The following is a 20,765-nucleotide window of genomic DNA, read 5'->3' as shown; positions in this document are numbered from 1 at the left end:
TCCATGGTTAGCAGGAGAGAGCTGAAGGGGCAGGACTCTTCCACTGACTCACTGTGGGTGAGTCACGTTGCTTGCCTTAGTTCCCCTTTCTATGCAGCAATAGTAAATTAGCTGCCTCATGAGAATATGAAATGTTTGGAGGAGGCCCGAGGAAGGCTGCTGGAAGAATGGAGAGCTTTATCCTACAGTGTCCCTGTTGTGTGTATCGAGTCATGTTCATCAAACAATATCAGCCGAAGCACTTGCCAGGAACAGCAGCAGTCAAAATCTTTTCAGCACACAGCCAGGGCTAGTTCTTGTTGCTATTATCTGCTGCAAGCAGATGCTGCCTGGCATCTCCTTTCCCAACAGCAGTATTTTGACATGACCAAACCACCCACATGCTGCAGCAGTTCAACTCGCAGAGGGGCATTGCTGTAGACGCTTTTCCTGAGCTGCTCTCTGGAAGTACTTAGGTGTCTGTAACTGAAAAGGTGCTCTGGAGACAAGCACAGCAGCAGCAGAGGGTGCTGCTTCCTCGTGCTGCAGGAGCTGACGGGAATCGCTTTTTCCAGCCCTGCAAAGGGAGCTTTTCCTAAAGGCACAGACCTGGACAGCTGGGCCTGTGACACCGACTCTTTTGCTGCTCTTCCTTGAGCCACACACAGCGCAGAGGGGAGCGCTGATCTCCAGTGGCACACCAAGCTCTCTGGTCAGCCTGGTCTCCCAGGAGCTACTCCACAGCTGCTATTCCTGTATTATCCTGCTTGCTACCATTTTCCGTTCACAGGCCCCCACGGAAAAGGTAAGGAACTCATTTTTCTGCTTCCCCACACCCAATGGCTTCTCATGCACAGATTGCAACCATGTGCTTAGCCCCCCTCATACAGACTTGCGACATACAGTGCAGAAAGCAGTGTTAGGATGTGTCCTTTTTACTGCAGACAGTTGTGTCAGCCAGTAAAGTTACTGTGATTTTAAGGGGGTGCTCCTGGCATGTGCTGTCCTTAAGGGGTAGTCATATCTGCAGCACATGTACCTCAAAGGTAGCTGGGCAACTAGCTGGGCAACTAGCTGGTGTTGTGAGGGTTGCTCCAAATACAACTGGAAGTTTGTAGAGTGTCTTCTGCATCCAAGAGCTCCAGAGTCACATATATCCCTTTCTTTAAGGCAGGCCACTTCACATCCAGTGCCCTATGCTGAAGCAGAAAGGCAAAGGAGCAGTGACAGGAGACATCACAGGAAGCCCCTGCTCTCCAGATGAAGGTACAGCAATACACCTGGATTCCACTTTGTTTCTGATAAAGGGTTTCATTCAACAGCCTCATTTATCTGTGTTGCAGTGTGCAAAGTGTCATGTTGACTGTGCTGAGATCTGAATTCACAAGAAGAGACTAACTAAAAGGAAAATGACTATTTTTTTTCCCTGCAAAGGGCCCCTTGGGGATGCCTCTTTTTTCCTCCTCCATCCCACTCTTTTACTCCCTTTTCCATCACATTGAGGCATCTTCCAGCTGAGGAGGGCTTGTTGATTGTCCTCTGAGCAGGCTTGGCAGGATTTCTACCTCATGAGGCTGCTGTTTTAACAGTCTCTTTCTCTGTTCTGCCGCACACTGGGTTACTTTGGCTTTGTTGCTGTACATTACAGACGCTCATTGTTCACTATCTGTTGCATTGTCTCCCTTAATTCCCACAGGCAGAGCCTGCTTGCAGCACGTACATGTTTCCGGGCAGAGTGTTTACTCTCTCTCTCCCCCCCTCTCCCCAGGGCATAGAAAGCCACATGCTTTCTGCCTGCCTGTCTTTGTACAGCCCCCTCCAAATGCAAAGCAATAGGATCCCCTTTTTCAATACAGTCTACCACTCCGCTGCTGCAAGGTTAGTATCAGTCAGGCATAAAGTGCATCTACAAAGTCTGTACGAGCCTGAGAGTCCGTGCCCTTGAGAAGGATTTAAATGCTTAACTTCAGACATTCAAAGGGATCCATTTTTCAGAGAGCAGTTACTCATCCACTTCCAGACCCTATAGCTAATCTACAATACTGAATGCTGACCACAAAAAAGGAGGCATGCCAAGCCATTCCACCCTCCCACCTCTCTCTTAATAATCTTAGCATAAATTCACAAGGATGAGAGCCGGAGAAGTCTCTTCTAATCCAGGCTCCATCCCCAGTTAGTTTTCCGAACAGGCTTAGGGGGATTCCATTGCGGGCCATAAACACTGGCATTTGTCAGCCACCCCCTCTGCCACTGTTCTCACTGTTGTTTGAGATGTAGACAGTATTCAAAGCACATGATTGAAGAGTAGCAATTCCTGCTTCTTAAGGAAGCAAGGAAGTCAAATATTAAGGAAATAAAAGGAGACAAGATTCCATAGGAGCTGTGATCTCATCTGGCAAGGAGCCACCACAAAGCTGAAAAGTTCTGCTTCAGCACTTGTTACGTCTGGTTTCCTCCAACTTCCCTGCTGCTTTTGTACCTCCTCCACCCCAGTTCTCCCTCCCACTGTAAAGAACAGAGAAATCTGTTGGAGCAGGAAACCCTTGCACACCTGGACCTAGTGCATGAGAAAATACAAGCCTGTGAGTAGCGCTCAGACAAAGCAGCTGACATCTGGCAATGGCCATGTGCTGCGGGGTGCTCAGGGAGAGATAACGGGTGGGAGTGCTGACCAGTGCTGGGAGGCAGGTAGCACGACTGTGGTGGAGTTAGCAGAGCAGCTGAGTTCACAGGCAGACTAAAGCCTGCTGAGTTTCCTGTACAGTTCTCAGACATGATTCACAACTTTCTTGGACTCAGTGATGACATGTCTCTGCTGCTGCAGAAGGTGCTCATGCTGTGCTGACCCCAGACAGCTGTGGCTAGGCAGGCCAAGGAGAACCTGCTTTTGAGTCTCCACAAGCAAGATCTTGGGTTTCCTTCAGGACCCTGACCCTGGCCATTGCTCTGTTACTCCCCTGGGTCACAGCAGATGGGCAGGAAAAGGTGACAGGTTAAGAGGAAAACTTCCTGTACACATCTCTAGGCATCAAGAACTACTGTCAGCCAACTAATTAACAACTGCCTCACGTCTGCCTTTCTAGATTATGAATCCATACTTGCATTTGCCCCACTCCCACCAGGAGGCGTTACAGCAGTCTCCTACCTTGACAGTAATGAAACAGAACATTTGAAGTAGGTGTACTTCAGCAGGTGTAGTAGCTTGATTTACTGTAAAGGAGAATCTGGTCCACAGAACTCTGATTCTAAGCAGTTTTGGAGTCTCCCTAGACAACACTTCACTTTGTCTTGCTCTCCAGCTAACGTATGCCTGGCGCATTCCTCTAACATCTTTGGCATTGGCAGAAGAGACAGGAGTGGATCTTCTGAACAGTGGAGATTAACTGGGATAACTCTTCACAAAGTTGGATTCACACAAGAAGCTGCAAGTGTGCTGACGGAAAACACTGGAGCCAGTCTGCACTGTCAGAATCCTTCCTCAGCTCCCCCAGAGCAGTATTTACAGGATCTCTGAGTATGGGCCCTCAAGGTTTGGCTAACTGTCCAAGAGCTGAACAGTAATCTGCAGGAAAGGGAAGATTTTCACAACACGCTGGAGGAACTATTGCTGAAGAACTCCCACTGAAATTAGTGGGGAAAATTGACTTAAATGAAGCAGGACCAAGTCAAGGCAAAGTAATTTTGGAAAAGCTACCCAAATATATATCTATTTAACATAAAACTTCTCCTTTTTCTATCTTGCAGGGTGTGAAAGAACATATTTGTGCTGTATCTACAAACTCCCTGGTGTTTCTGGTGAGCTAGAGTGAAAAATTTAATCTAATGTGAGTGTGTTTTCCTAATGAGCCACAATGGCTGGCATAGAGCAACTATTCCCCAAGGGCTTCAAAATATGCTTGACAAATGATTGCCTCAGCCCTGCAAAGATACGAATGCAGATATGAACAACTTCACACGCACACGTTGTCCAGTGGAGTTCCGCAGGATTTCTTTCACTGCATTGACTAAAGTCCTCTTTTGGGATTTTTTTGACTGCCTGGCCTGAAATGGGTGACGAGGAGGGGAGTATTCAGCAGGCTACCCCACCTCGGCCTTCGCGTCGTACTCATTTCTTCTGACTTCTGACAGTTCAGTGGGTTCAGCACTGGGCCCTGCCCCATTATATGTCGCTGAACATCCCACTGTGACCACCTCACTGAAGACCCAACCTAGCAGTGAGGAGCATATGGCCTCTGGGGACCATGTAATTTCATTTTGTCCCATGTGCACCTGCAGGAGTTTTTTCCTTGTAAGCACTGGTATAACGAAGTTGTACGTTAACATATGGCCCATGAAACGTGACAAAAAGCCTGTTCAGCTCTCAGCAGAGTATACCTCCTTCTGCCAGCCTCCCAGAGATCCAGCACACGTATACACCCAGGAATCGCCTTCCCCACTACTCACCTGCCCACTCCCGAATAGGCGGACAGGCAGGAGAAAAATGACAGAGTATTCTGTCTAATTAAAAGGTAGGTGAGGGGAACGTACTTGCACATTTACGGTTGAACCTTGTTTGAATTAAGGCCCTGTGCTGGAAACGAAGTTCAGCCGGGATGAAAGCAAAGTCCTCTGGAAGTAGGGACATAAAAATGAGGACACAGAAATTAACCTTGCTCTTTTTTTCACATGTGCCCCAAGAGCATTAGTGATGAGAACTGGTCGAGGCCCAATGTTAATGTCCAACCCCAAAAACCAGTAAGTTCAGCAGCACGCAGGGGCATTCGTTCCGTACTGACTCAGATGGCAGCCTGCCACCTCCTGAATCACTCATACCACTTCCTGCAGCTCTTAGGTGGTCCTTGGAGGTATCCCATGCAATATGGCTAGCTTAATTCATTACAATCTACTGGTTTATAGCTCCAAGCAGTATTGCTACAAACAGACTCTTTTTGTCTGGGAATACTGAAAAATGAATCATCTCAAAGAGACATCACTGGGCCAAATCTGTCCCAAAAGTTGCTTTTTGAAAAAACACTGAAATGGACAGAATTGTATTTCCCCCGTTTATTTTGGTAAACAAATCAGTTTTAAAAAAGCAAACAGGCGTTCCCTGGAGAGTTTGTAATGCAAACATTGCAACATTGTGTCACTGCACAAGGACGCAGAGGATGCAATTCATTAAAAAGCGACTCGATTGTCCACAAAGAAAGAAACAGCGTCGAGCCTGGAACTCGCTGCTATTTTAGCCGCTCCTTGAGCCAGCGGGGCAGTAAAGAACTAAACGAGCCCGATTCCATCCCGAAACACGGCCGGCTCTTGCGCGTCTGCCTCCACCCGGGCGACGCGCGGCCCGGCCCGGGACGGGGGTCCGTGTCGGAGCCGGGAGCCGCCGTTCTTCCTGCCCCGCCACGAACGACTTTCCCCGCTACCGGCCGCCCCGCCCGGCCCCGCCGCTTCCTCCGCGCCCCCGGCCCCGCCCCGCCGCCCGCCCCCTCCGCCACCGCGGCGGGCTGCCCGCGGCGGGGCGGGGCGGGAGCGGGCCCGGGCGGAGCGGGCCGCGCCCCGGGCCAGGCCGGGGGCGGAGCGGGGCCGCGGCCGGGCGCTATTTGGGCCATGTGACGGGCCGGGCCCCGCTGGCCGCGCCTGGCGCCGGGAGGAGCTGGGGCGCTGCGGCTCCGGCCTCCCCGCCGCGGCGGGGCAGAGGCGGGCGCTGCGCTCTCCGCTGCGCACCGCGGCCCCGGGAGCAGCCTGCGGCGGGGCCCCGGCCCGGCCGCTGCCATGGTCTGGCCGGCAGCCCGGGAACGGTAGGAGCCGGCGGGGGCGGGCGCGGTGCGAGGCGGGTGCCCGCGGGCCCGGGCGGCTCCGCGGTGGCCCTTCCCCGGGGCGGTGGCGACCGGCCGGGCTCCCCGCCTGGGATGGGGCTCTGGGCTGCCGCGGCCTCCGCCGCCCTCCCTCCGCGGAGCCGCCGTTCCCAGCGGGCGCGGAGCGGGTCTCTCCTCCCCCGCTCCCCTCCCTCCCGTGCGAGCTGCCCGGAACCGATGCCAGCTTAACAAAAACAACAGCCGCCGGGCGGGGGGAGGCCAAGCTTTCTGAGCAGCTGGAAGGCGCTTGCGAGCCGCGGGCGGCTCGGGCACCGTGGGGCGTTTGCTGTGCGAGCCCCGTCCGTGGGGAGCACTGGTGCCGGTGGGGCACGGGCACGGTGGCCGGTTACTCCGGTATCCCGGAGCGCTGGGGTTAACGGGGCACCCGTTGCTCAGGCGGGCCCGAAGGGCTCCCGGCGTTTGCGGGGCTCCTGGAGCCGCGGCTGGGATGCAGGGAGGTGGGCGGCCGCCGGAGGCCAGCTGGTGTGGCCGTGCGCGGATTTGAAAAGCAAACACTGATAATGTCAGCTCGGAGGTCTTCAGGTCGCTGCGGAAGTCAGGTTGTTTGTTCAGTGTCTGTGGTTCCAGTGGTGGTCTCTGGAGCACACCTTACGAGGCCTAATTAATACGTCTGGTTTTTTACTATGTAAACCTGTGCTAATGCAACGGGAGCTTATGTAATCCTGGATTTGAAGTGCCTAGACTGTTAGGGGAATAGGTTAGTCTTGTGCTGAAGTATGCCAGTTGTTCCTCTTATTTTACCTGGCTGAGAAGTGAGTGGTCAGCGTGGCTGATAAGTGGTGGTGGCCATGCCTGATTAGAAACCTATGGATTGTCTGAGCCATTGCTCAAGATAAGGAAGTTTACAAAATGATTGTAAAACTGGGAGTTGCTACCTTGGAAAAAGATAAGCTTTTTTTCCTGATAACGATACAGAATGAGTTTATGAACCTTTTGTCTCGAAAGGGATCTTCATTTCTGCTGCACCTCTAATGTCTCATTTCTACCCAGGTTCTTCATTGCAAAGCACAGTAGTATTGGTAGATTAGTCTTGCTGGGTGCAAGCTGACTGCTAAATTGCTGGAACCAAACTATGTGGAGTTTCCAGTGGCTTGCAGTAAGAGAGATCTGCCCATAGGATGGATGGGGTCTAAGTGGCTATCCCAAGCCTGCGAGGAAGGATATTTCTGTGGTGAGTTGATAAGGGAACTATTGGGAATGCGATGGAGCTGTGCTAATGTTTACAAAGTGAATGGTGATGCCGAGAAGCACTTAACTGTGTTGTGGCGGAGTGTCTTCCCTGACCAACCAGTGGCTGCTGCGCCTGTCTCCTCCCTGCGCTGTCAGTACGCTTGGCTCCTGGCCCTGGCATGGCTCTCAGCAGTTGTGATGATGAATGCATAAAGCAGCGATTTATTTATCTCCCCCTTGGTTCTTATGAAGGCAAGGGATGAACTTTAGCAGTGTATTCCTCTGGGGGGCATCGTGTTGTTGCAGTACATCAGCAGCAGGCTTTTGCAGCCTCTCTCCTCTACTTCAGAGGTTACTGAAGTGCACTATAATGTTGGTTGGAGTTTGTTTGTAAACTTATGTTAAATACTTCTGAGATGAGGTCTTGTGTTCCAGGAACTGGCGAGCTGATATGTGCTGCATTTGTGTGGAGTCAGTCCACTGCTGCTAGATCCTGGACATGGAAAAGGTGCTCTGCTCATTGCTCTCCTGTGTCTTTTTTTTTTTTCCCCTGAGCCCCTACATTTCCTTTCCTCAGAACAAGAAAGCAGTCTGCAAGGGCTGCTTGTCTTGTCAAGTCTGTCTTATGAGGGCTAATTAAGAATTCATGAAGTTACTGGAATTAAAAATCTGTAGCTAGCGAGCCAGTCGGGACACTGTGTATGCCAGGCTTAGTGAATGAGTGCAGATCGTGCTGACAGTTAATCTTCCAAGTCACAATGTAGTGTTTGAAGAAAGTAAGATGTGGAAGGGAGTATTCTCTGCAGCTGTCTGAGGTTTGTGTCTTGGACAAATTTTGTGGCTGGTGCCACTGAATACGCTGGAATTGGCACCTGATAGCCAATTCCATCAGGCTGGCTCGGATAGGCCAATGCAAGTTTGTGCTTACAGTTTTGGGCTGTAGTACACCTGTACTGACTGAGGCTGGAGTCACTGAGGGCTTGTGTTGACAAGGGGACTGAGGATTGACTGGTGTTGGCAGGGAGTATCAATGGGGTGACCTCAGCTGGGCTGTGCTTATCTTCATGTCCTGTGGAAGGAGGCTTGTACTTGTAGTAACTAGTAGAGTGTTGTAGCGTTCTAGCAGTGGAAAACCATCTTGCTATATCTACATGAATTATACTAACAAGCTCTGTTTCAGTATGAGTTTCCCTAACCTTGACTCTGTCCAAGGCTGGCATATGTGGTTTGCTGAGAAACTCGCTGCCCTGCTTCTTTATATTTGCAGGCACATGATGTGACTTAACAAGTTGCTGGTACAAGATACAAGTTACACACTATTTGCTTCTAGACAAAGCTGTGTGATGCCTGCAGAATAGAAGTGAGTAAGTGTCTGAGAACTACCAAACTGCAGTCACTGGACTACTTTGCTGGTGGCCCTTGCAGAATGGGTTGATGTCAAGGTGTTGACTCACTTCCAGTTACTACACTGCTCTGAGCAACAAAAAAAATCTTCCCTTGATTTACTCCATGTAACTGCTACAACTGCCACTGTTTCAATAAATTATTGCTGGGGGAGATTATTGCATATCATTGGGAGACTTGAAGGACCTTCTTGTATGTCTTCTACTTGCCTCACAGCTGAGAGGTCTAGAACAATCTGTTATCTACCCTGATCCTTCCACCAAAAGGCAGACTGCTTAGGTTCTGCTGTGTCTGTGCACAAACAGCTTCACATAACTGTCAAGAAGAAGAAAGTTTGAAGCAAGAGAATGAATGTCAGTCTAGCTCTTTCACTGACTTCCTTTTGTTCTAGTTATCTTCCCTGATGAACTTGCAACTCAGTAGTAGGCATTCAAACACGTGTTGCTAGAGTTGTTAGGTATGTTTGGCAATTTTTCCCTGACTCAGTTGCTGGAATTGACATTCTTGGTGGCAGTGAAATCTTCCTCCTGTTCAGTGATTGGAATAACTGACCCAGCACTGAAGTGCTAACAAATTCCTGTACGTCTTCATCAGCAAGGCTTGACTTCCCTCCCTTGCAGTCAGTCCAGCTGGATTCTTCTTTTCCTTTTTGAAATACGAAGGTTTCTTCATGTCAACCAAAATGTCAGTTGCAAATTCTTTCTGTTATGGAGGATTTAAAAGCCAGTGACTTTCTAATAGTGTCTTGTAGTCACTAGACCATCTGTCACCATCTGCCTGAAACAGGGATCCAGTGTGATCTTGAAACAAACCTGTGCGAGCTCTGGAAGCAGGCTGTGCTAGGATGGTTTTGATCCTGGAAAGGCTCAAGAGTTACTGATGCTCTGGAGTTGCCCATCTGGAAACTGTGTGTGACTAAGGAATGTTTTTATGAAGTGAATGTGATTTAAATCTTCATTTTGTGTGTTAGTTGAGTATGGAAGCTGCTTTCTGTAGCTATGGGGTGGCACAAGTTGCCTCAACTCTGCGTAGTGTTTAAGGGAAGGAAATACAGCAGATTTTACCTAGTAAAAATAGAATTAGTGTGAGTTGGATGCTCTATTGATGTCCACCCCCAGCATGTTAAGGCAGTGACAGAACAGTCAGCTGAACCATGAATAATGTCCTGCTGTTGAGCTGAAATTGAGTAAAACTTAAACAGTCCTACCCCAATGGACTGCCTGGGTACTGCTGGCTGCCTTTGCAGAAGCTGCTTCTTCGGAAAGTGTACGGAGGGAGGAACAGTTTCTTAGCATCTTAACTTTATGCTTGAGCTCTGGGCCTGGACCACTGGGATGAGCAGATGTAAGTGCTGGGCAGTGAGATGGGTGCTTGGTGCTGTCTCATGACTGCTGGGAACTGTTCTTTTTGTCACATATTGTCATGCTTGGGATTCGGCTGAAGGTCCAGAGTTTTCCACCAGCTGGTGCTTGTGGCAATCTGACAGTATCGTGTGTGCCCCAGGGAGTGTGGTTTAGAGGGATGAGTGTAGGGCTGCAAGCCAGGAGGGACAGCTGTGGGCTAATCCTTTATATACATCTGACTTGATGTGTGGCCTTGCTTCAATCGCTCAACGTTTTGCTCTAGGATTTTTAAAAAGGGAGAAAATAAACCTAACGTTTTTCTTGTCTGATCACCTTTGGCAGGGATAGATAAAAATAACCAGGTTTTATTTAATGGCATCTACCCCTACCCTGTGGCTCTTTGAAGTGATTGGAATAGAAAAGACTTATGATGCAGGGATTTCTGGCAGTGGAGTGGAAAAGGTGGGAAATGCCGTTTCTGTCCACAGTACACAGCTAGGAGTTGGGGGGCCTAGCGGGCCATTGACTTTCTAGCGTTTCATTCATGTGGTAGATGTCTTGCCATCCTCCTTTCTAGTTCTGTGCTGTGCTTAAGCAGCATTGAAATTCAGCTTCAAAGATTTTTGGATTAACGTTTTTTTCTGATCTTGGTAGAGAAGCAGCCACCTGCCCCTGCCTTATTGTTTTTCTTTAATGCTGGAGAGTCTTGTCTACTAACATTTTTTTGTCTTATGGCTCTGCTAGTTTTTTTCTCTTCTAGAACACAAGAAGGCAGACTTCAAACTGAAGCAGCACTGCTACTGTATAATAGTAAGGCTTTTAACCTGCAAAACTTCCTCTGGGAGGAGAAAGCTTTTTACTTAAAAAACGAGACAAACAAACCCACCAAAACCACTGCCACCATCTGCCTGATTTCCAAATGAGAACAAAAACTTTTGACTTCCAAGCTTTGTGGCAGAAGGTGGTAATGTCTGAATGGAGTTACCAAACATGGGCTTTTTCTTTTAGCCTGAGAGGGGAATTTGATGAAGCTTGTAAGTTGGAGCAGCTGTGTAGATGTTAGTTTCAAACTGCTTTCTTTGGATAGCTGGTATGTTATCAACTCAGGAATCTGTCCCAAGGAGATCCCAGATGGGGCCTTGACACCATAAATGTACAAAGGCGCTTGGTTGCACAAAAACTGCAGAAACAATTTAGTTCTAAAGAACATGAGCCACAGATGGTAAACAGCCAAGAAAAGCAAGCAAGGGGTAAGGCCAAGCAGTTTTCTACATGAGAAGGCTACATTGGTCTCAGATGTTTAGAAATTCTTAGTTTAAACTTTTGAGAACTTCACTGTGGGTAACGTCAGGTTTGAATGGCCTTTTGGAAGTTGAAATCTGCTTTAAGTAGAGATGTGAAAACTGTCTGGATTTCAACTACAGTATTTGGAGACTTAAAGGAAGTCCCAGAGTTTACTAAAGTGCAGTTCTTACCTGTACCCTAATTCACTGTCATATCGAGCTTCAGGATCCCTGGGTCTGTAATGGTATAGCCCAGTGAGCTGTGCTGCAGGGAAAGAAGCATTGCTTCTCAGTGAGAAGAGAATGATGACCCTTGAAATGCTTCCAAACAGTAGTCTTCAGTCCATACTACGAAGGAATTGGGACACTGGGTTTGTGGAATGGATGGGGTAAGTGCTGCGTTGTCAGCAGTTCTCCATGGGGTCTATCTTTTTGATAGACAGCCCCTCCATGCTATTTAAAGGCTAAACTGGTCGTGTTATTGAACTTGGACAAGGAGGGAGGGATTACTTTCTTTCATGATAATCCCAGGGCACTAGTACATCTGGGACTTGAAGTTTCAAGTGGCGCCCATGTAAAGAAATACCTGAAACTTTGTGGACCAGCTGGTAAGGGGTAAGCTGAACTGGGAGAATTAGTGTTTATGTCCTGGTTCCTATGAACTGTTGAGCAGCTGTAGAAGAAACCTGTTGATGCTTTAGCTGAAAAGAGGTTTGGGATCTGTGTGAATCCAGAAGGTACCTGGCTTGACTCCTATGGGCAGGAAATGTAGTTGCTTGGACTTTCTGTTCTGGGGTTTTATGAGAGGCATGAGCTGCTGCAGGCTGTGCTGTGTTGTTAGCCTACAGCTTGCTGTCAAGGTTCTGTGCTACTGGCTTGAACACTTGGCTTCCTTGCCTGATGTCCCACACAGTTTCACTACTCATGTTCTGGGGTTTTCCATGTGGCTTATTGTGCAATTCCAGCTGGAACAAAATGGAGCTGGGGTGGGAGTGAATCAATCTAATGAACAGGTTTCATTATTTTGTGAGCCAGGTCATTGCTTTCCTCCCTGTTACCTCACAGCTTTTTTGGAGTGCTATGTGTCTCCTTGTGTAACGAGGATCAGACAGGCAGTTCTAAGTGGTTTCAGCCTCAGACTTGACTCTGGTATTGATTCAGGCACATGCATCTCTTGGATCTTGCTAGCATAGCTTAGTTTGCAGCCTAAGAGGAAAAGGGTAGAAGGACTGCACACATGGCACTGATTCCAGCAGGATATTGCTGTAAGGTTAGGTATGTGGCACACTGTCTTGCCAATGTACAGCTGCTGTGCAGAAGTTAAAAAGGGGCAGCTAATCTGCTGTGAAGTGACTGTGAGCTTGAGTAATGGTGAAAAGCCAGGGAGTGAGGCAGACCTGCATGGTAATATGCTACTGGTTTTCCAAGTTGTGGGTTTGATTTGCTGTGTGTTGGGATGGGAAGAAGAAAGGGCAAAGTGTTTATCTTAAGTTTGTTAATATGGGTCCATTTCAGTGGCTGAGGTTCATCCTGGAATTTAGATACTGTAGTTTGTTCTTAACATCTGCCGTAGTAGATCATCTCAAGGTGAATTAATTCAAGGACCAACAAGCTGCTAAATTTACCTTTCTTAACTCAGTGTTCTCAAGAAGCAACTTTTGAAGGAACTGAGAGCTTTCCTGGAGGGTTCACTTTACACATTCCCTAGCTGAATCTTTCCTGTTTCATTGAGATACTAGTGTTCCTCATGTGCTTCTGATCTTCTGGGTGTGAGACATGCCAAGTGGCTGTAAGATGTTGCTTTCCAATGAGAGTGTGGAAGGGGCCGGTCATATGTGCCCAAACAGGCACAAATCTGCACTTCTGGCATGAATAATGCTAAATCACAAGGCTTTATCCGACTAATCAGATAAAGCCTGGTGCGTGGACACTGAGCTGGATTTGCAAGAGGCACAGCTTTGTGTGTCAACACTTTAGGTGGGAGGGGACACCTGACTAGAGAGAGCCTGGAAGGAGTAATAACCCACATCTGCAGGCAGACTGTGATTGTGCAACTACCCTCCTGCTTGCTCCATAGCCAGAGCAGTGCGCCGTTTTACTAGGGGAAACTTGCCAAGTATGCTGTGTCACTCCAGGATGGCAGATATGTCCAGATGTTTGCCTACAAGGAACTTGGTGAATCTGCTGCTTTACTGAGCTTATTAGTTTTGGAAGAGGAGAATCTTTGCTACGAGGTGTACTTGCATATGTACGTGGTGGTACTTTTTCTATAAGGACTGTCTGCTGTACATGTTTTCTCCAGAAAGGAATTTGGCTGATGGAAAATTATGAAGTGCCTTCCATCTTTGTCCCTTGATGTAGGGATATGGTGGTAAGTGCATGCTGGTGTTCCCTTCCTAGCCAGATCCCTCTACGTAGAACAGCTCAGCTTGCTTCTGTGGGCACAACCACGAGGCAGCATATTAACAGTGAGGGTAAATGTAATTTCCATTGACTGCACACTGCTGGTGGGATGTGTAGTGTCTCCTGACTAAGCTTAGTAGGCAACTAAGCTTAGTTGGGCTTTGGGCCACAGGAGTGGCATGGCTTTTGGCATGGATCTAGAAACACAGAAGAGCAAGGTAAGATATATGGCTTATCCCCAACTGGGCTGTGTTTTATGGGATAAGTATAGCAACCCTTTTCTGTGAAGATGGAGAAGGATGGCTGTCGTTGGTTTCGCTGTTTCTGGTAAGAAACAGGGACTGAATAGCTCTTGGAGCATTAAGTGAGAAGAGACTTCTTGATGCAGGTAAGACCTCGGTGGGCACTGGGGAGCAGTGTACTGTACACCTTATATTAAGCCTGATGACAAATTCCCTGTGTGTTTGAGGTAGGAGAATGGTTTTCAAGCTTAAGGTGAAGAAGACAGAGTATTATAACCCGTCCTTGTTTGGAGGCATATATTCTTATGTTGTTTGGATTAGACTGTCTTCAAACCTTCCAAAAAAATGCCAGCCAATCCCCAGTCTAGATTGTTTGTGAAGAACATGGCCTCAAGGGAATCTCCATTTCAAGGTGCAAAACAGCACAGCAGAAGCCTCATCAGTGATTTTACTGTTGAGATGGCTTTTGTGCTAATGCAGTGTTCAACATGCTCTTAAATCTTGTTTTGGCATACCTAAGACACCCACACACAAAGCTTGTCATGGAAATCGCATCTGACCTAGGGTTGTGGTGCTGGACAGGTGTCAAATGGAAGTCCTCTCCTTAGGCCTGAGTGGACAAAGCAGATGGCCCAGTAGGTGACAGGCTGGCAGCAGTAGAAGAGATGGCTTTGCAGGTTGCTGAATGTAACAAGTTGCATGTAACTTTTTGCTTGCAAGTCTGATAGAAAAAGCTGAGCAGTCCAATTAATACATGCCTAGATGCATTTAGCCAGGGCGAGTATCTCCGTAGCCAGCTTTTTCAAGTCCCAATATAACACCACTAAAGCATTAGGATAATCTATAGGGGATGAGTGTATAGGGTGACTTCACCTTATACTTTCATTGAGTGTTAGAACTAGTAGTGCAATGAACGGACTGCAGAACTAGAGCTATAAGGTAAGATTTTATTCTAGTATGAGGCCTTTAAGGGAGGAAAATACTGCTGGATGTGGTGGCTTTGTTTGATACTCCAGGCATTAGATATTCTAACAGTCTGTTTCATCTTTGGGAGGTTGTGGTGCACTGAACGGTGGGTGACGGTGGGCTTCTTACTTTCAAATCGATGCTTCTACACAGCAAATCTGGGCAAAGCCTCTTCCAAAGGAAAAGCTGAAAAAACAGTTGAATATACTTTGGCTGAGACTGACCAGCCTTAAAAAGACAGAAGCTTAGATGCTGAAGGCAACAGTTAACTGTGCTTACATCTCTACAGTTCTTACTCACTGAAAAGCAAGGCAGCTTATCTCTTCTGCTTATTCCTGAGTATATTAAGTGCATCTTTCTTAAGAACAGATCTTTTGACTGTTTCTACAAGGTTTCTTCCTCTCTCTATTTCTTAAGTTCTACTAATGTGTTTCAAACTTGGTTTCCTCATTGGAAACTTTCCATTGATGTCATAGGAGCTTTCTGTGGCCCACATCAAATAGCTTTGTTCACGAGGCATTAAGTGACTGTACAAATGTTTATATTAAACACTTATTTAGAAGGCACGTTGACTTATGAGGACCTGTGATGACTGTGGTATGCTGGGAGGATAGGTCGACTGTGCAGCTTTTGTCTTGCCTTTGAACTGTAAAAGTACCTGGCAGCTGTTTAATTCCTAGATAAGACAACTCAGGCTCGCTTACATCTAATGAACTTGTCTCATCACTGACTGCTGTGCTGTTTCTTGTCTTCTGCATTGGAGAGGTTTTTGAATGGGTAATGTTAAGGAAGGGGACTCAGATGGCAATGTCTGTAATAGTCACAGCAGAAAGCTGTCGACTTAATTACAGGTACTGGAATTTTGCTGTTTGAGAGAGGAAACCCACAGTTTAGTCTGCTGAGAAATGCTGGGGAGGGAAGGAAGAGATGGTGAACATGCATGTTCTTGAAATGTTGCTTACTCAGGTGTCTGTGGTGGTGTCAGGGCATTTGGGAGGTGGAAACAGGAGGGATCAAAACCAGTTTAGCATCCCCTCACCCTCACATAGACCTCAGACATTGAGCAGTGGCCATCTCTTTCCTTCCCTGCAGGAAACTGTGCTTCCTAATTTAAAGGAAAGATCTTTTCAAAGCAGCTTGGGCTGTTATGGAACCTTCCTTATGAACATCATGTGTTAGTAGCTGCCATCTTTGCAGATAGATACAGATTTGTTTTGTTGCTTAAACTGACTGAGTTGTAGCTCAAAGTTGGTATACAGGAGATGATAAGGAAGCCACTTAAAATATCACTTGATTTATAGAGCTTGAAATAGTGGAACCGTTGCTTAGGAATGCATTTCTGAGTGTATCCCAGCATGACTAAGGGACAAATTCCACTCCTTTCCACTAAATTCCAGCTCCATTCCACTAACCAGTAGTGAAGCAACTGTGAACAGTGCTGTAGGTGCATGTCTTGGTCGTGCTTTTTTGGCAAAAACATTTGTTCTGCATTACCACAACTGTTATTTCCAGGAAAAAATTGGTTTTGGATATCTGGCTACCTTACCGTGCAGATGTCCTCCGAAGGCAGCATGTGTATTCCTGCAGCCACAGTTTGTATAATCCGCTTTAATACATTTCATTTTGGCGTGCTCTGCGCTTCCCAATCTGATTTGTCTAGTTGCACTTGTACAGGGATAAAACTTCAAGCAGTCAGGCTAAAAGACTTTCTAAACCTGCTGTTATGTGAAGCCTTTTGCTGGATGATGTAAGAGCTCAGGTGAAGCTTTTGGTCACCCTGCCTATCTCAACCAACCATAGCAATTTCCAAGGACACTTTCAGGTAATGGTGAAAGCAAAACATTGCATCATGCTGAGCCTGCCCAGCTGTAGTCTTTCTTGAGATGTACAGTGTCTCTCTTCCTAATTATGGCATGTCCTAGGTCAATTACATTTAAACACAGAGTCTAACCATGTCATTAAACTTTTTTGGCTAATAACAAGTCAGGAATCTAGTGAGGCATCATCCCAGAATGCTCTGCTTTGGGGAGTTGCTGTGTATGTTCCAGTAAAGCTGGCAGTGTGACTTGTCTCTTGTGTAATCTGTCTGCCAGGAATATCCTCCTAGTTCAGCACTTTGAGAGCTGCTGGGAGATGGCTTGTTGCTTGTGTGTATTCCTGGACGTGGAGGGCTTACCTTACTAAGCATACTGCTGGAGTGGTTTGCTGAATGTTGACAAATGTCTCGGCACTAGTCTGTTGTGTGTTTATCTGGTTCTTTCTTTGGGTTTTTGCTCATCTAACCAATGTTTGAGTTGGAGAGCTGCTGGCAGCTGCTTCAGAAATGAGAGGTGAACACATCTTTCTAGGGTTGGGTCAGGCAGAGTGCACTATGTTGGCTTCTCTTTGCTTGATAGTTTTGAAAAGTTTAAAGATTAGATAGAAGTAACTTTCCATGTTAACTGCTAATCTGTGGAGGGATGGAGATCCATGCTTCCGCTGCAGAAATCCTGGGCTGAAGTAAAGCAATAAATGTGTGGATAGTTATTAACATACCATTTAGATTCTGCAAATCCTATATTGGATCCATGTTTCATAGGTGGTTTTCATGTGAGCTTCTTGTACCTTTGTGCTAGTTGCTATCTAGTCCTGTCTGGATGCTTGCCCCAAGCTCTAGCAGATGAAGCTTGGTGCTACTAAAAAGCATGGGGAAAGGGCAGAAAACAGTCCTTCCCCACCTGGAACCTCAGGATGGCAGATCAAGGTGACCCTCTGTAAAACTAATGAGTCTGCATAGAAAATAAATTTACATGGACTTGTCTCAGAGATACTGGAGCAAGGGGTGGACAAGAGCAAGGTGTTTATACTCTTCTCCCTGCTTAGATGGTGTGAGTGGCACTGCAGAACATGAATTTTCTCTTCAGCTTGTTTCCAGCAGAAGACCTGTGTACACCACAGCATGGCTGCTCTTCCTGATGCTTTCAGTGCTCTGAAAGCTACTGTCTCTTCCCCTAATGTGTGAAATGCTAGTAAATCCACTTAAAACAGAGCACAGTTGACCTACCCTTGATATACACTTTTGTTAAAAACTTCAGTGCTTCTTTTACTGTTACAGAACTAGAATTGAGCATGTCTATAAACTTGTGTAACAAACTCATCATGATCCTGACTTGACTCTGCAAAGAACAGACCGTACTAGGCAGATGAGAAATGCCAATGCTTTTTTTTCCTCTATTGGCTGAATTGCAAGGTATTTATGCCCAGACATTCTGGAGGTCTTCTGCCCTGGGGTGACACTGCTTCCCTTTTTGCTAAGGGAGATCCCTCTGAAAATGCTTTCCCTCTGGAGACTTGGAGGGGAAGAGGGAATTGGAATCTGAAGGGGAGATATTGTGGACTTAAACAAGTCAAGGTGCTTGATTACACTAGGATAGCAAGTTTGGATTTGTCTGGATTCTTCACCTCAACTGGCTGTTGCAGTAATTGCAGAAGAGAAATTGCATCTTCTGGCTATGTTGTTGGGTTTGGAAAGGGTTTTTCCACAGCTTTTGTTATGCTTTAAGGGTTGTTGTTGTTCCCAGATCAAACTTGAATAGAAAACATAAGGCTGCTGCCAGCTTTCTGTCACAGACACCTTTTATCTTGCATTCATCTCTTCCAAGCAGATGCTGCTTTCATTTCTTCTACTTTTTTTTGCTACAAGACTAAAATTAACAGCCCTTTGATGCAGAGGAAGAAATTGTATTTCAAAGCAAAGTACCTAGTTAACTTCGATAATAAAACTGTTATTTTTATCTTGAAGGTAATTCTGTGTTCCTTTGAAACAAATCTGAGGGTTGGAAGCTCCTGAACCTTGCTTGCTCTAAGTTAACATGTAGATCCCTCCTTGCCAGGGAACATCAGTGACTGTTCTTTTTGGGTTGGAGGTATAGATGAAGCTGAGCTTCTCAAGGTGAGGCTGTACATGAGGAAGAGGGTGGCAGATGTTGATGCACAGTGTTGCTGCAGATTGTTTTCTTTCCAGATGACTATAAGCAGCAGCGTGTGGCTAATGCTATCACAAGAGTGCCAACTACGTAGCTTAAGGTGGAGCACAGCAGGGGGAAGGAGCTGAGGAGAACATAAGTCTTCAGACACTTCATGATGGTAGTGAAGTCATCTGTATCCTCCAGCCAGTTGTTTTTTTCCCTGTCCACCCTGCCCTCCTTAGCCTTCCTGCCTTCAAAGACTTGTACTGAGCAGGAGATTGGTGTGAACATCCAGCTTCTGGCTTTCATCTTTTCCACTTAAAAAGATGAACTCTGTTCCTGTAAGGTGCAGTACTTCCTAAAGGGTGATGTAGCTAAGCTGCATGTGTCGGGAGGATTGTTTCCAAGGGAGATGCTCAAGCATGCCTGCCCTCATAGGGAGGGCAGCTGGTGGATAAGGCCACAGCATTGCTCATGTGGTAGGTGACTCTGGGGAATGAAGAATTCTGAAACAGTCCATGGTTGACTTGGCTAGTGGTCGGGACATGGAATAAAAGATGTTGCTGTCATCATTTAGCATGTTACAAGAACTATCTTATGCAGCAGAGGCATGTCTGATGTACAGGTTATGGGTCCAAGATCTCATTTGAGAGTAGGGGCTAAGGGAAATAGCCCCTAGAAAGCTGTAGAAGCCAGATGCTTTTGGAGATGAATTGTGAAAGGCTTTTTTTTTTTAAGTGGTAGTGTAGTGGGTGGTTTTTAGCATGCATGGTCCTACTGAAACTACCAGACCTAGTGAGGATGGCCACAGAAGGCTTTTTTGCATATAGGTAAGTGCTGGAGGCATTGAAGAATCTGACAGGCTTTCAGGTTAGGAAGCCTAAACTTGATTTAAACACTTGATTTAAACTCGCGTGACGAGCTCCTGCTTTGGATGCATGTGCAGGGCTGTTGACTTCTGAAAACATCCTTTTGCTAAGTGAACAGAATGGTTTCCTAAACAGTATGAAAAAAATCACTTCCTCAGTGACTCAACTGTCTGCTCTTGTGAGGTTTTTGTCTGCAGTGGTGACACCCTCAGTCTCCACAGACCTCAGGACAGGAAAGACCTGAATCTATAGTTGAAGTTACGAAAGATCTACTGAGTCTTTCTACGCAAGGATGTAACTTCACTTATCTTTTTCTACACTTAACCAAGCCTAGGATGAAGAGATTGGGGTAAGCGTTGTAGAGGAATGCTGAGCTTTGCCATGTGACATGTTAAAACAAAGACCTGTGAACTAGATCTGTGTTCTTATTGCTTAGGGTAATTCACTGTCCAGTAAGAAGGCACAAAGAGCTAGTACAAAAGGCTGAACGACATTTTCTTGTTTAGGATTTATTTGACCTGAGGCTTAACACTAAATTCAACCTGAAACTGGCTGATTAAGAAACTGCAATGACTTGAACAGGGAGGAAGATGCATAACCCTAAGTATAAGGAGAAGTTTTGTCACCATGAGGCTTGTCAAGCATTGGAACAGGTTGCCCAGAGGTTGTACAGTATCTGTTTTTGAAGGTTTACAAGAGTAAACTGAAAGGCCTGAGTAACCTAGTCTGACCCTTCTTTGAGGAGATTGGACTAGAGACCTCCTGAGGTCCTTTCCAGCCTGAATTAGTCCATGATTCTATGAAATAAGCTTGTATAGGCATCTTTCTGTGATACTATAAGTTAAAATCTGCAAGTGGGTAGGCTGCTTTGTTAGCTGATAGACAACAAGACTTATCTCCTGCATAGCCAGTCTAGAATCTGGTGGTTTTGGTTTTGTTTCCCAGCTTATCTAAGAAACTCTCATAACCAATTTCTGTCCTACAAATCACCCTGAAGCACAGAGGAGATGAATTAGTTGTTTCAAGTCTCAGCATTTCTACTAAAACCTCTTTAATTAAACATTGGTATAAAGAAAAGCTTGCTTCTGGTGTTGTCTCAATGTCAAAGGTGAGCTACAAACCAAAATTTGACTCCGATCTAATTTCGCAACTACCCTCTATCCTGCAGTACTGCTGAACACTTAGTAGCAGCAAGTCTTTTTGCTTTGACAATAGTATTGTTCCCTTTAGAACAGGCTGCCCTCAGAAGGATACTAGTGTTTTTAGGCTCTCAGAGCAGCCACGCAAGTGTGCTTTAT

At 46.5% G+C, this 20,765-nt stretch overlaps 1 protein-coding gene across 1 annotated transcript in view; it reads left to right on the top strand.

Annotated features, from left to right (window-relative positions):
• The first annotated feature begins 5,725 nt into the window (after positions 1 to 5,725).
• Positions 5,726 to 20,765, top strand: part of SPSB1 (splA/ryanodine receptor domain and SOCS box containing 1) — a 35,618-nt gene continuing 20,578 nt past the window's right edge. The window contains exon 1 of the mRNA XM_086625561.1: positions 5,726 to 5,762. The gene's annotated coding sequence lies outside the window, so the exon portion shown is untranslated. The remainder of the gene's footprint in view (positions 5,763 to 20,765) is intronic.

Source organism: Tauraco erythrolophus, chromosome 23 (assembly GCF_009769465.1).
Source record: "Tauraco erythrolophus isolate bTauEry1 chromosome 23, bTauEry1.pri, whole genome shotgun sequence".
Lineage (NCBI taxonomy): Eukaryota > Metazoa > Chordata > Aves > Musophagiformes > Musophagidae > Tauraco > Tauraco erythrolophus.
This window is presented reverse-complemented; position numbering and strand designations above follow the sequence as displayed.